At 36.2% G+C, this 13,342-nt stretch overlaps 1 protein-coding gene across 1 annotated transcript in view; it reads left to right on the top strand.

Annotated features, from left to right (window-relative positions):
• Positions 1–13,342, top strand: part of LOC145666078 (limbic system-associated membrane protein-like) — a 743,072-nt gene that overhangs the window by 708,296 nt on the left and 21,434 nt on the right. The gene's annotated exons all lie outside the window — the stretch shown is intronic.

The raw sequence follows: 13,342 nt of genomic DNA, 5'->3' as shown, positions 1-13,342 counted from the left end.
GAAAGAGATTGGAAGAAAAAATAAGGCGAAGAAAGTGATGGTTCTTGAGGGAAGTCACAGCGTTAAAAAATAAATTTTCGTCGCTTCAAACTAAGGAAAGAAAACTTATCTAATGTACTAATTACTGGGTACAAAGATTAGAACATTAGAACATTCCTCCATTAGTTTAAAATTTTACTAGTTTAGTTTTTACAGATCTGACTTCCCTTACGAGCTGCCACTGTAATTAAAGTTACACGAGGGCGTTTAGTGATTTTTTCTTTTGCCTACCTCCGTTAAGCCGCCAGAGAAAAACGAACTGGGATGGCAAGACGTGGATTAACCAAATGTATTCATTGGAGATTGCACACCCACTATAACAACAGACAGACTCTAGTGTTCAATCATTACAAAGTAGCGAGCGTGAAACCGTATCAAATGCATTTGGCGCCAGCCAAGTGTGCATTACCTCAGTAGTTCTCAATATGAGCGTTAACGTCCGCAGTGCACGTTCTCGTTTCCAAATGGCACTGGAACAAAGAGTGGCGATTGAGGAGTTAGACTATTATGGAGACGTTTGAAATTCATCACCTACTTCTTTTCTTTATTGCTGGAAGAAAATCATTATATATTTTTCAAGTTATAAAAATTTAGACTTTCTTTTACAATGTAGATTTTCCAAGGCTTATTTTAAGAATTTGAGACATTTTTTTCTGGTTTTTAGACTGCCTCGTTCTAGTCTTACCTTGTTCAGCCTTGTGCGTTGATGGATTGAATTATGATGACGGGACATCGCTCAGGACAATCGAATTCACCCAAGCTGACGTCAGGTACGAAAATATTGAGAATCACTGCACTACGTGTTGTAATTCAAAATCTCAGCCGCAAGGGCAAAACACAGCCGCAATTTATCGTTGAGTGGCACTACTGTGTGCGCAGAGGGCTTAAATAAAAACTTACCGATCTTTACGATGAGAGTACTCAAAGGTGCATATTTGTGGCGAAACACAATTTTGATGAATACGTGACCATATGATCCATGAAAAGGTTAACGTATTGTTCCTTAAATGTCTGATGTTGGGACTTCAGGGAACTTAGCATACCCCTGGAGGTACTTCACGTAACACACCCTTGACGAATTGCACTGGATACAGTTTCTCGCTCACTACTTCGCAATGATTCAACAGCAGAGTATGTCTTTCGGGTGGTGGGTGCAATATCCAATGAACAGATTTGGCTAATCCACGTTTCAACTTCTCACCTGGTTTCTTCTGGTGGCTTGACGAAGGTTTAGAAAAATTCCTCGTGTATAGTAACCAATGTCGTTTTCTTCCTGAGTACATAAACAGAGAAAATATATATTATGTTGAGAATTCATTTTATAAATACAAAATGCAATGTCTCAGTATTAGCTTTATAAGATACTAAGTTAACCCCAGCTATTACATGGAAAGCGGTTTTCTATGTAACCCGTTAACATTACACTTCCTACGAATCACGTATTTGATTGTAAGAGGGTTGAGCGCGTGGACAAGTGAGCTGAATTTTAACTCTGGCCACGAAGACCTTGAGGAATAGTAGTGGGTTGACCTACACGTTTCCCAATGGTCAGGCACTGGTTCCGGAATGAGAAAAGAGGAACTGTGAGAAAGCTAGGAACGATATAAGAGTTCCCAACAGAATATCGTAGTAAGTTTTATATATATATATATATATATATATATATATATATATATATATATATATATATATATATATATATGTGTGTGTGTGTGTGTGTGTGTGTGTGTAATATTCTGTATACCCAGGAAAGTTTGATGCTTTTTTTTGAGACATAAAGCTTTGAGAATAATTTATGGATGAAAACATGTGTGCTTCCTACTCTGCATTAATCCACATATCAAAATAAAATTTTCAAAACTAACTCCTTGACTTTGTACTTTCTCTTTCATTTGCGATCTGAATTCTTAGATGAAGAGAGAATATCTTTCTTTGTACTGTTTAACAATGAATTCAGCGAGAATTGTTAGTTTCAAGAGCTTCAGAATGTAAGAAATTGTATCTTCTACCACGAGTCCTTTGGGAGCCCAGTTTTCTTTTCATGTTAAAGAAAAAAACAACTCTGCACATCGTTAATGAAAAAACGTTATTTCGTTTCAGTCTTTTTGTTATTTTTCCTCATGTTCTTTTCGGTTTCTTTCACTGTTGAGATTCTGTTCCTTTTCTTTTTTCGTCTTCTTCTTCTCATCTACTTTCTCTTGCCTTCTCACTTTCATTTTCAACCTATCTCCTCTGTAACAGCAAACTCTAAACGGAAACATTTCCCGACTTTTACCGTTCAGAACTGAACGGAAACAAGAGTAGAAAGGAAGCAAATGTCTGCCGCAAATCTGGGGTTACACTTATGTTGTGAGCATTTGTTTTAGAGTACCCTCGAATTGAAGTCGATAGAGTATAGCATTGGCGTATTTAGGGGGGTGGCTTCCGGGCTTAAGCCCCCCCGAAATCTTACTTAGTATAGTAAAGTAAATGAAATATGTTGCAGAATTTTCACATTTCCAGGCAAAGCCCCCCCCCGAAAGTTAGCAAAGCCCCTCCCGAAACAAAATCGTAAATACGCCACTGGAGTATAGAATCATCGTTAGCAAATTTCGTACTCTTTTACTATGAGATTTTAATATTTAATTTCAACGAATAAACAAATTATCTTAACCGTTTGCTACCTGATCTATTAATTCTACTAAAATACATAACATTGCACTCTGATGTCCAGACTTAAAACACAAGGAACATTAATTTTAAACAAGCAAATCCCTATTAATTTTCAATTTCTATAGTAGCCACCAGTTCGCAGTGGAATCTTACATGGTTCGGATTCTATGTTAAACTGTGGGTGCGGTGGCTCAGTTGCAGAGCAATTACATCTGGTTCTAAGGGTCCCTGCTTCGATGCCGGACCAAGTGACTTTGGGATGGATAACTATATGCTGGTTCGGTTTCTCGACGTTCTCCCGTTTCCTCCCGCATTCTCATTCCATCGATTATTTCATGATTATTCACTGTGATTAATCATCCATTTCGTTTAGCTTAGAGGACATAACTGTTGTACGTAAATTGGTTCACGTCCCATATAGCCTCAGCACTGGAAAGAGGCATTGAACACCGAAGTATTGGATCAGTATACAAGGTATGATCAAGAATGAATGATTCTTTTTTAGCAGCAACTGCTGATGCTACACTCATAAGATGTAATTTGTCCATTAAAATGATCCTTTGAGATATGCAGTATCAAGTTGGAACATGTTTTGAGTAATCAGTCAGGGTCCAGAACCGCTAGAGAGAGGTTGTGTTTACTATGTCTGTCGCACATAATGGATTTTGAACAACGCGTGAACATTAAGTTCTATTTCAAGTTGGAAAGAAGTGACAAAGCAACTCATGAAATGTTGAAATTGGGGTATATCGATAATGCTGTAACTCTGAAGATTGTTTATAAGTGGCATGAGCGATTTGAAAGCGGAAATGAGTATACAAAAGACGAGCAACATTTGGGATGTTTATTAACCTCAAAAACGGAAGAAAACGTGCAAAAAGTGGCAAAAATTGATCGTTCTAACAGGCGAATAACTATTTGAGAGCTTACCGAAGAACGTAGCATCTCGTTCGGGTCCGTGCAAAGCATTTGAACTGATATTTTACAGATAAGACGAGTGAGTGTCTGGGACAAAAGTTTGTTCCCAGACTTTTGAATGATGAACAGAAGGAATATCGCGTGTCATTTTGCACGGAGTTGAAGAATCGTGTTCATTCAGATCCTGACTTAATGTCCAAAATTGTAACTGGAGATGAAAGTTGGAATTATAGGTATGACCCTGAGACGAAAGTTCAGAGTTCCCAATAGAAAAACAGTGAATCTCCTCGCCCTAAAAGGGCACGTCAGTCAAAATCCAATTTCAAAATTATGTTCATATTTTTTTTTCGATAGAGAGGGCATAGTGTCATCAGATTCCGTTCCAAGGGGAACAACTGTAAACGCTGAATTTTACAAGAGCGTACTGCAACTTTTGCGAAACGAAATAAAAATAAAGATAAGAAAAATGGACCTATGATTTCTTTAGTCATCATCACAACGTGCCGTACCACACCTCGCTTTTATATGCAAGTTTTCGGCCGGAAAAAGTATTCCTGTCTGTTCACATCCACCTTACTCGCCAGATATAGCACCACGCGACTTCTGGCTCTCCCCAAAAATTAAAACTGTGCTTAGAGGAAAACGTTTTGACACCGTTTCTGACATTCAGAGGGTCACGAACAATTGGAAGCCCCTTCAAAAGAAGCCTTCCAGAAATGCTTCCAGTCATAGATTCAACGTTGGAACAAGTGCATTGCTAGAAAAGGACAGTACTTTGAAGGAGATTAAATCAAATTCTATGTAAGCTTATTACTTTGTTTCTAATAACAGTATTTACTGTATTGTTTGATCACATCTTTATACAGCACAGATAACTTTAGGTAGCAAAACAAATATTTTCCTTTCAAGTTTATTAGCATACATGAAACATATTAACTCTAGTAGATGGGTAAAATACTGCTCACGTATATTTCCAATCATTAAATTCTAGTACTTATGCTTACTATAAGAAATTATTACGAAGATTACACAAATATCATATTTTTTTCCTAAGTTGCTACTAAGAAAATCTTATGATTGACATAATTTTTGTTTGTTCGAAGTTCATAGAGCTCATTTCAGTACCGAGGCTATTTTTGACGTGGACGTACAGTTTAAGGTGGAATCCGAAGCTACCGTTCCAGGAATAGAGTCTTATCATAAATGGTGTTCGCATGCACTCCTTAGATTTGTGAAATTGAATCTGGATAGTTCATTCATATAGAAATTAGCATGTTTAGCTTAATTTATTCTGTTAGTGCATCATGCTTAAAGATTATATAAGTAAATAAATAAAAACATCATGTTCCATGTAAAAGTGCACGACACGATGTTTTAAATAACTAAAATGCTAACTAGCAAACTAACGATGGTATATGGGACCAGAACGATCAATTCTGCACTCAGAAAACCTCTCCATTGACTTCTGTTCTTAGCCAATTGGAAACAGTTTCTACTTTTTATTCCGATTGCTGTGAGAGTCATCTTCAGCCCCCTAAACTGCTATAAATTATCCAGTTCCCCGTTATGAAGTTTTTGCCATTTCCCATTCTCGCCTCTCGGAGATCAAATACCCGCCTTAGGAATATATTTTCAAATACTTTCTGTCTAATTTCTTGCCTGAAGGTAATCAATAATTTTTCTAACCATATAGCAATAGAAGCATACTTATCGTGTTATACATTCTGTTATACATTCTAAATTTCAAATTCTTAGACTGTATATTGACTGTATATTGGGTTGGTGTTGTATATTGACACGAATTCCCTGCTTTCAGTCGACATTTAATTTCATCGTGGAGATTATAGTTTATTTTCTTTCTTTTTAGGCTAGTCACCCTACTCTTATTGAAGAATTTGAGAGAAAGATTTTGAAGATAAAGTGAAATGAAATTCTTAATATCATAATCATCATAGATATTCTGCCCTTACTGGCTGGTCACTTGCAGCAGCTGAGAAGCTTCCATGCTCCACGGTCCTCCGACACGTGCTGAACTCTTTGTCTTCACGTATGATCTTTCTGTTTTTATATCATCCATTAATTGTAGTCTCCTTCGCCCTCTGTCTCTCTTTCCCGCCATCATACCCTCTATGACGTCCATCATGATACAACTTCTTCTTAGGCAATGTCCCAACCAGTTCCTCTTCCTCTTCTTAAGAATATCTAAAAGTGTTCTTTTCTCCCCCACCATTTCTAACACCCATTCATTCGTTTTCCGTTCGACCCAACTAATTCTTTCCATCCTTCCCCACGCCCACATTTCGAATGCTTCCAGTCGTTTTTCATCACTTTTACGTAATGTCCACGTTTCCGCTCCATATAGTACAACACTCCACACGAAGCATTCTATGAGTCTTCTTCTCAACTCTCTATTCAAGGACTCACAAAATGGACTTTTCTTCCTCCTAAAGGCTCCTTTCGCCATTCCTATCCTTGCTTTTATTTCACGTTCGCACTTCATGTCATTACTAAGAATACTACTAAGATATCGAAAACCATTCACTTGTTCTATTTGCTCTCCTCCCACTTTTATGTTTAACACAGACCTCTTCGTTCCAATCTCCATGACTTTTGTCTTTCTAACATTTATTTTCATCCCATATTCTTCAAAGACCATTTTCAGATTTTCTAACATTTTATTGATTTCCTTTTCAGATTATGCAACAAGCGCCATTTCGTCTGTAAATCTTATGCATCTAATCATTCTACCTCCTACCGAAATGCCGTCATCATCATGTAAACTCTTTTTCACTATCTCTTTTAGATAGACATTAAATAGGGTTGGAGAGAGGCAGTATTCTTGTCGAATTCCCCTTCCAATTGCACTCTCTTCCGTCAGTTCTTCCCCTATCCTAACACTTACTTGTTGGTTCATGTATAAGTTGCTCATGAGTCTTCGATCTTTCCATTCCAACCCTATCTTCTTTAGAACTCCCAACAAGAATTCCCAATTCACGCGGTCAAAAGCCTTTTCTAGATCGATAAATACAACATACACCTCTTTCCCTTTTTCTATGAATCTTTCACCGATCGCCCATAATAATCCAATAGTATCTCTTGTGTCTTTACCTATTCTGAACCCAAACTGCTCCTCCTCAACTCCTTCATTTGTTCTTCCATATAACCTTCTGTTCAGTATTCGGAGCAAAATTTTAGCTGCATGAAATATGAGAATAATAGTTCTATAATCCTCACATCTCTTTGGGTTCGATTTCTTAGCCATCAGTATCATGATCGTCTTCAGGAAGTCTTTTGGCCACTCCCCTGTCTCATGTATTTCATTGCATAGTCGGAACAATTCTTTCTTTCCCTTGTCTCCTACATTTTTAATGAATTCGATTGGTATATTATCTATTCCGGTTGCCTTTCCATTCCTAATGTCGGATATAGCCTTTTCAAACTGATTCCGAAGAATACTAAATCCTTTTATCATCCTCGCCTCCATTCTTAATATAACGTTTAACAATTGGTCATCAAAGAATCACGAAAGGATATAACTTTTTAAAAAATGCACTTTTGAGGTAAACATATTAAGAAATAAAAAAGTAGTGATATAGTTTCTTGGAAATAACATTTGCTCAATTTTGATTAGTGCTGCAGTTGTTAATAAAAAGAGAAAAAACGTTTCTTTTCAATCAGCACTTTTTTGAAATAGAAGTAAATCAAGTTTACTCCTTGTGATTCTGGAAATATTTTATCTCAACCCTGATTTCAAGAGAGTCAAATTTTGAAAAGTTTTTTATTATTTTATTTACTTGGTAGTAAGAATTTACTTGATTTGTTCAACATTCACAATTTATGTTCCGGTTGTTTGTGCTTTGTTTCAAGCAGTACCGCTTTTAATTATTCTGAGAGTTTGCACGCTAAGCTGTAAGCGTCTTAAAAAGAACTGTTTTAAAACTGACGTCTTCTTTCATTGCTGTTCATTCAGTTTTTAGCCCTCGTTGAGGCATTAATTAAGATGGATATTCTAGTGCAGATGGATCACACAGCGAAATTCATTTTTAGGAAACATAATTTTACTATTAAGTCATCAGTAAAAGAGTAGTATGATAATAAATGGCATTTTGGAAGTGTGGTGGAATTCTTCGTACCACAATTTCTTCGTAAGAGTTGTATGAGCCAACTTACTAAGTTCTACCAAGTTCGTGGTCTTTTTCAGACGATCTTCCATTGGCTCAAAACATAACTGTGCAGCATTGTAATTCTATGCATTGTGTCTCCTATTAAGAGAAAGACGGAAGTAACTTAAAATAAAGTCAAAAATCAGTAGATTATCGACAGGTATCTGGTTGGAATCCGTGTTACTTTCTGTTTCGAGGAACGGTCGCAGGCTAAGAAACAAAACGTAAATACTCTAGAAGAATGTAGAAAGCAAGGGAAGCAGCTGGTGTTACGAAGTTAATGATGAAGATGAAGATCCGTCTTCCATAGAACCATATTGTATCACAAAGTGTGATGAAGACGCTGTAGGCTACTACGAATAATGCGATAAAACATGTTTACTACTTACATCTTTAGAGAAACCTTCTTTATGAGAAAAAAGGAAACGAAAATGAATGTGAAGAACCATCATGATGGACTTATTGTGAAGCACCAACAGGACACATTCACAACGAATACTTCGTTAAAAGTGCTGAAACTGAAAAGATCAACAGGAAATTGGTATAAAAAAAAGAAAAAAGAAAAAAGGCCGACTATTTGGAGAGTCATATATAAATCCTAATACAATCAATTTAGTGTTACCAATCACTCAAAGCTAACATCGACTGATGTGATTAAATATCATTAAAAAAAAGGTGGAAGACGCGAGTTAATGATAAGAATGGATATCCAAATTAAGAAAGAAATAATCGAACATATTAATAAATTCCGTCGAAATGAATGACATTTTTGTCGAAAAACAACATCTAAAGCGTACCTGCACATGGAATTGAGTATACTCAAAATTTATACTAAGTATATGAAGGACCGTAGAGAGGACCGAAAAGGCCAAAATAGGCATTTGCAGGGAAGTTTTTTAGAGCAGTTATGCAAATAACCACTACATCGGCGCGGCCAAGTATTTAATATGTAAGGTAGGTAAATGATTTATATTGTGGGATGTAGGCTAGTAGCTTTTTTCTTGGGCTAATAAAATTTTGTTGCATATTTGCATCCCTGTTTTAGAGAGATTAATTTATCGTTTCATGACCATAAACGGTCTAGTACTGCTTCAAAGTTTGTATGTTCACGAGAGAACGTTATAGAAGTTAAAATGGACAGTTTCTTCTTATGTTTTTGATTATTATTTATTTATCTCCAACAAGCTATATTTACCTTCACTTAACTAATGAAAGCATGGTATTTTAGAAACACTATCTGGGGTTTACTATTTTACTGTTTACAATGTGTTCTCTGAAGACTGTTTTTACCATACCTGGCATGAGGAAATCAGCAAACGTTGATTATGGAGATTTCAACATGTTTGTCTTTATCTCAAGCGTTATGATTCTCAAGAAGTTTATTTGTTTTGTAACGGATGTATGGTTGTAATAACACATTCATTTGTAGCTGCAATGAGTTTATAAAATTAAATCAGCGTGGAGATAACTACTCTCCATTTTTCTTAGGCTTCCTATGAACAAAACCAGGGCGGTTCGCACACAGTGCTATTTCAACAGCTATGGTGAAAACTAGTGATTCCTTTATTTCAACAGCTATCCTGAAAACTAGTGATCACATGTATTTCGCCTTTTCGACAAGACGTACTGTTAATATATTCAAAAATGATATTTTATAAGCGAAGTTAATTCCTTGGTGCAAGTTTACTTTATGAGGCCCTTAATCATTATGCCTATAAATACATAGATTTCTTTTCATTCAATGTTGGACTTAAACCATAAAATCGAACTTAAATAATTTGTACTGTAAACTTTTCTGAGACAGTGGCAGTCTCATGTATAGGGATGCATGAATGAATGTGTAAATATTCCAGTATTACTCTGGAACAACTGGATCAAATTTTAAAGAACTTCATAGACATATGACTTACAGTCCAGTAAAAGTACTATGGAGATAAAAAAATCTAGCAATCCGTTAGAGGTGGAAAGAGAGTGACTGCAATAATTCAAAAGAACCGGAATTAGGATCAAACCAATAGTTTTCGGGGTCTCTAAGCTGATTGGTGACATTTCCAATGATATTTATGCTCAGTTTAGTTGATGAGGTAAGATATGCCTTGCACCCCTAAGGGATGTCGGTGGGAGCGGGTGATATGTAAAAATAACTGAAAACGTCCGATATTAGTGTTGAATCCATAGTCTTCGGGGTCACTGAGATGAATAGTGACACTCCTATCGCAGTTTAAATTCACGTCCAACCCCCATCAACATGAGGGGTGAGAAATGATGAAGATAAAATGTCCAAAATGGGCAAGGATAGTGTCGAATCCATAGTTTCCAGAGTCGGAAAATCGGCTAAACTCGAGTAATTTCTTCCCAACAGACCCAAATGACGCACCTACGACAGTCTATTGTCTTAAACCACTTGACTATACCACACCAGTTGTCATTTGAGGCACAGTACTGCTAATAAAGGTTTGAAACAACTAATATCAAGTCACCTAAAAAGTATTAAGTCTTTTGCTTATGTAATTGTCTTAGTGTTCGAAATCTTAGGGTATATGGTTCGGAGAGGAAAAAAACTAACGTTAGTTGAAAATAGTAGGTGGAAAACAACTGTTTGAATTCTTGCTATCAGGTGTAAGGTATTGTGTGGTGAATATGAATGAACTTTCCACAAAACTGAGCAATATTTTATAATTATTTCGATAAAGGAAAAGGCTCATGAAGAAATATGTACTCTTTATGGTCAAGATACATCATCAAAAGCAACAGCCAAAGGATTGTTCAGTTACTTTCGTTCTGACAATTTCGATATCAAAGATTCTCCTCGCAATGAGCGACCTAACACAGCAAAAGTGAATTATATTGTGACAAAAGTCGAGCAAGAATGGCACGTAAGCATTCATGATATTACCAATGATCTAAATATCCATAACCAGACACCGTTAAAACATTTGAAGAAAGGTGGTTATGAAAGATCTCAAAGATTGTGTGGCAAATGATCCGACTTTAAAGCATTTAGTCGATAGATTTCTATTTGTGAATGTCTACTGAAACATAACGAACTGGAGCGATTTCTGAGGAAGTTGATCTCGATTGATGACTTATGATAATAATACGAGAAAAAGATAGTAATTAAAGCGCGGAGAAACTCCACTGTTTGTGGATAAGCCCACACTGACGCCCAGGAAGGTATGTTGTGTATCTGGTGGGATTGGAAGATCATCGTTCATCACAAGCTGCTGTCGCCGGGCAGAACGATAGACATGGATATGTACAGTTGACAATTAACGGGAGTATGCCTAGCAATTGAAAACGAACGGCCGGAACTTGTCAACAGAAAGATCAACTGGGTGTATACCAGACTGACAACACCAGACCATACATCTTTAAGGCCCATCAAAAAGTGGAAAGACGTGGGTGGGAGGTTTTAATTTATCTATCATATAGCGTGGACCTATCGCCGTCTGACTTTAGTTTGTTTCGCTCTTTGCATAACACTCTCCATGACGTTAAGTGAGTTTCGAAAGAGGCCTGTAAAAACCTTGTGTCACTTTTTTGTTGTTTATTTACTAGAAACCTCAGAAGTTCTATTGAAAACCGGATAATGCTGCTGCCGGGAAAATGATCGGAAGACGTTCCTTTCGAACAAGATTATGAAAATGTGGTTTCATACTGTTAGTTTTCAATAACAAGAAGTGCCTTCTCGATGTTACTCTTCAAAGATGCAATACTTTTACTTATGGCTAAATATATAGGACTACTCTTGTTTTATTTTTAAAGTATATGAGAGGTATGGACTTCTAGAACACGACAATACATTACATTATTCTGACTAATGGGAAAATTTCAAGAAACAATGCAACTTTTCTAATGAACAACTCCTCGACTCAAGGTCAAGTGTAAGGGCATTTTGCCACTTGATCAAATTCGCAGCGCTCGTTCAGCTGAACTTCTAATTTGATGAAGGCTGGCATTGAAAGTGAAATTAAAGCGAGCGCTAAAAGACAGAAAACGAAACGCAATCAAGCATCTCAAACATCGTGTAGATATATATAAATAGAGAAAAGAAAAGAAAAAACGAAGACTGAGAGAAACTGAAGGAGAAATCAACAGACTTAGATTCAAGTATTGAATCACTGAAGCAGCAAGAGGTCTTCGTTTCTTCGTAAGAAAGAAAAAGTCTTTAAAGAGAACTAGCTAGCCGTGTGAAGGAACAAAAATTGATAAGGAGATTCGTAAAGGGTGCAGAAAACGGGGGAAAACGGAGAGCCGAAATGCTATAATAGCAGCAGTAACACACACAACACACACACACACACACATACACACACACACACACATATATATATATATATATATATATATATATATATATATATACACGAAAAAATCTCTGAAGGAAAATTTAATTAAAAATCTGTCATTGAATTACGGAAATGGAACACCAGACAAAAATAAAGAATGAAAAAAAAAAAAAGACTTAAAGAAAAAAACCTAGATTGAGGATTGCAAGAGCAGAATAATGTCCCTCTTCACTGGTTTTTCTCCATTACGTGGAAGGATTTTTTTAAGTTCTCCAGATAATTGAGAAATCGAAAATTTATTGTAAGCTCAAAGTCTGAGCAATATTTTGTCGTGAACTTTATCAAGAGGAAGAAAAAGGGGGTAGTTCGAGCAGAGTGGTTGCAGTTGGTGGGACCATAAAAGTTAGCTGAAAATAAAGTAAAGAATCACAGTTAACCAGTTTGAAAATTGAAAGATGAAATCAGTAAGATACGTATAGCAACTATACATCAGAAAATATTAAACACTTGTTGGAATTTCAAACTATAATTGTCCTCTTTAAATGAAACTGCATATGCGTTAATTTTAAATGCATTTGTATTTTATTTCGTGTAACTAATATATTTTAAAAGTAGTACGTTGTCACTGTTAGAAATTTGTACGTCACTATTAATATTATGTGTGCTACTGTTAGAAATGTTGTGTCACTTTGAAGACTATGCACGTCATAGTAAGGAATATCAGTGTCACTATTAGTAGCAGAGTTATTTCACTGTTATGACTATGCACATTACAGTTAGAAGTACCAGAGTCACTGTTAAGAGTATACATGTCACTCATAGAAGTATGTGTGTTACTATTCGGACTATACATGTCACAGTTAGGACTATCAGTGTCACTGTTAGGACTATTAGTGTCACTGTTAGCAGGGTATGTGTGTCACGCAAACGCTTATACATATGAGATGCAAGGCCATAGGCCGAGCAAACTTGGGGGCCTGTAGGCGAGGTCCCCAGTTGGCGAAAGGCTAGTCATCATATAAAGATACACACGTCATTACACAATATACTCCAATAATAAATATTGTGCAGTATGATCTCGTCAGTTCTTGCAGCTCAAATAAATGAAAATAAAATTAAGATGTCAGGGATTTAAAACAAAAAAAGCCATCCAAGGATTTTGTAAACTAAAGCTTTCAAAGGAGAGGTAATGAGTTAGTGAGCTGAATTGCTTTATAAATGAAATTCAACACTTTTAAATAGAGAAAAGATTGTAAGGAGAAGAAGTAAAAAGAGAGTAAA

This window comes from Thermobia domestica, chromosome 12 (genome assembly GCF_964235325.1).
Source record: "Thermobia domestica chromosome 12, izTheDome1.hap1.1, whole genome shotgun sequence".
In the NCBI taxonomy this organism is placed as follows: domain Eukaryota; kingdom Metazoa; phylum Arthropoda; class Insecta; order Zygentoma; family Lepismatidae; genus Thermobia; species Thermobia domestica.
Note: the sequence above shows the minus strand (reverse complement) of the source record. Positions and strands in the feature narration are given on the sequence as shown.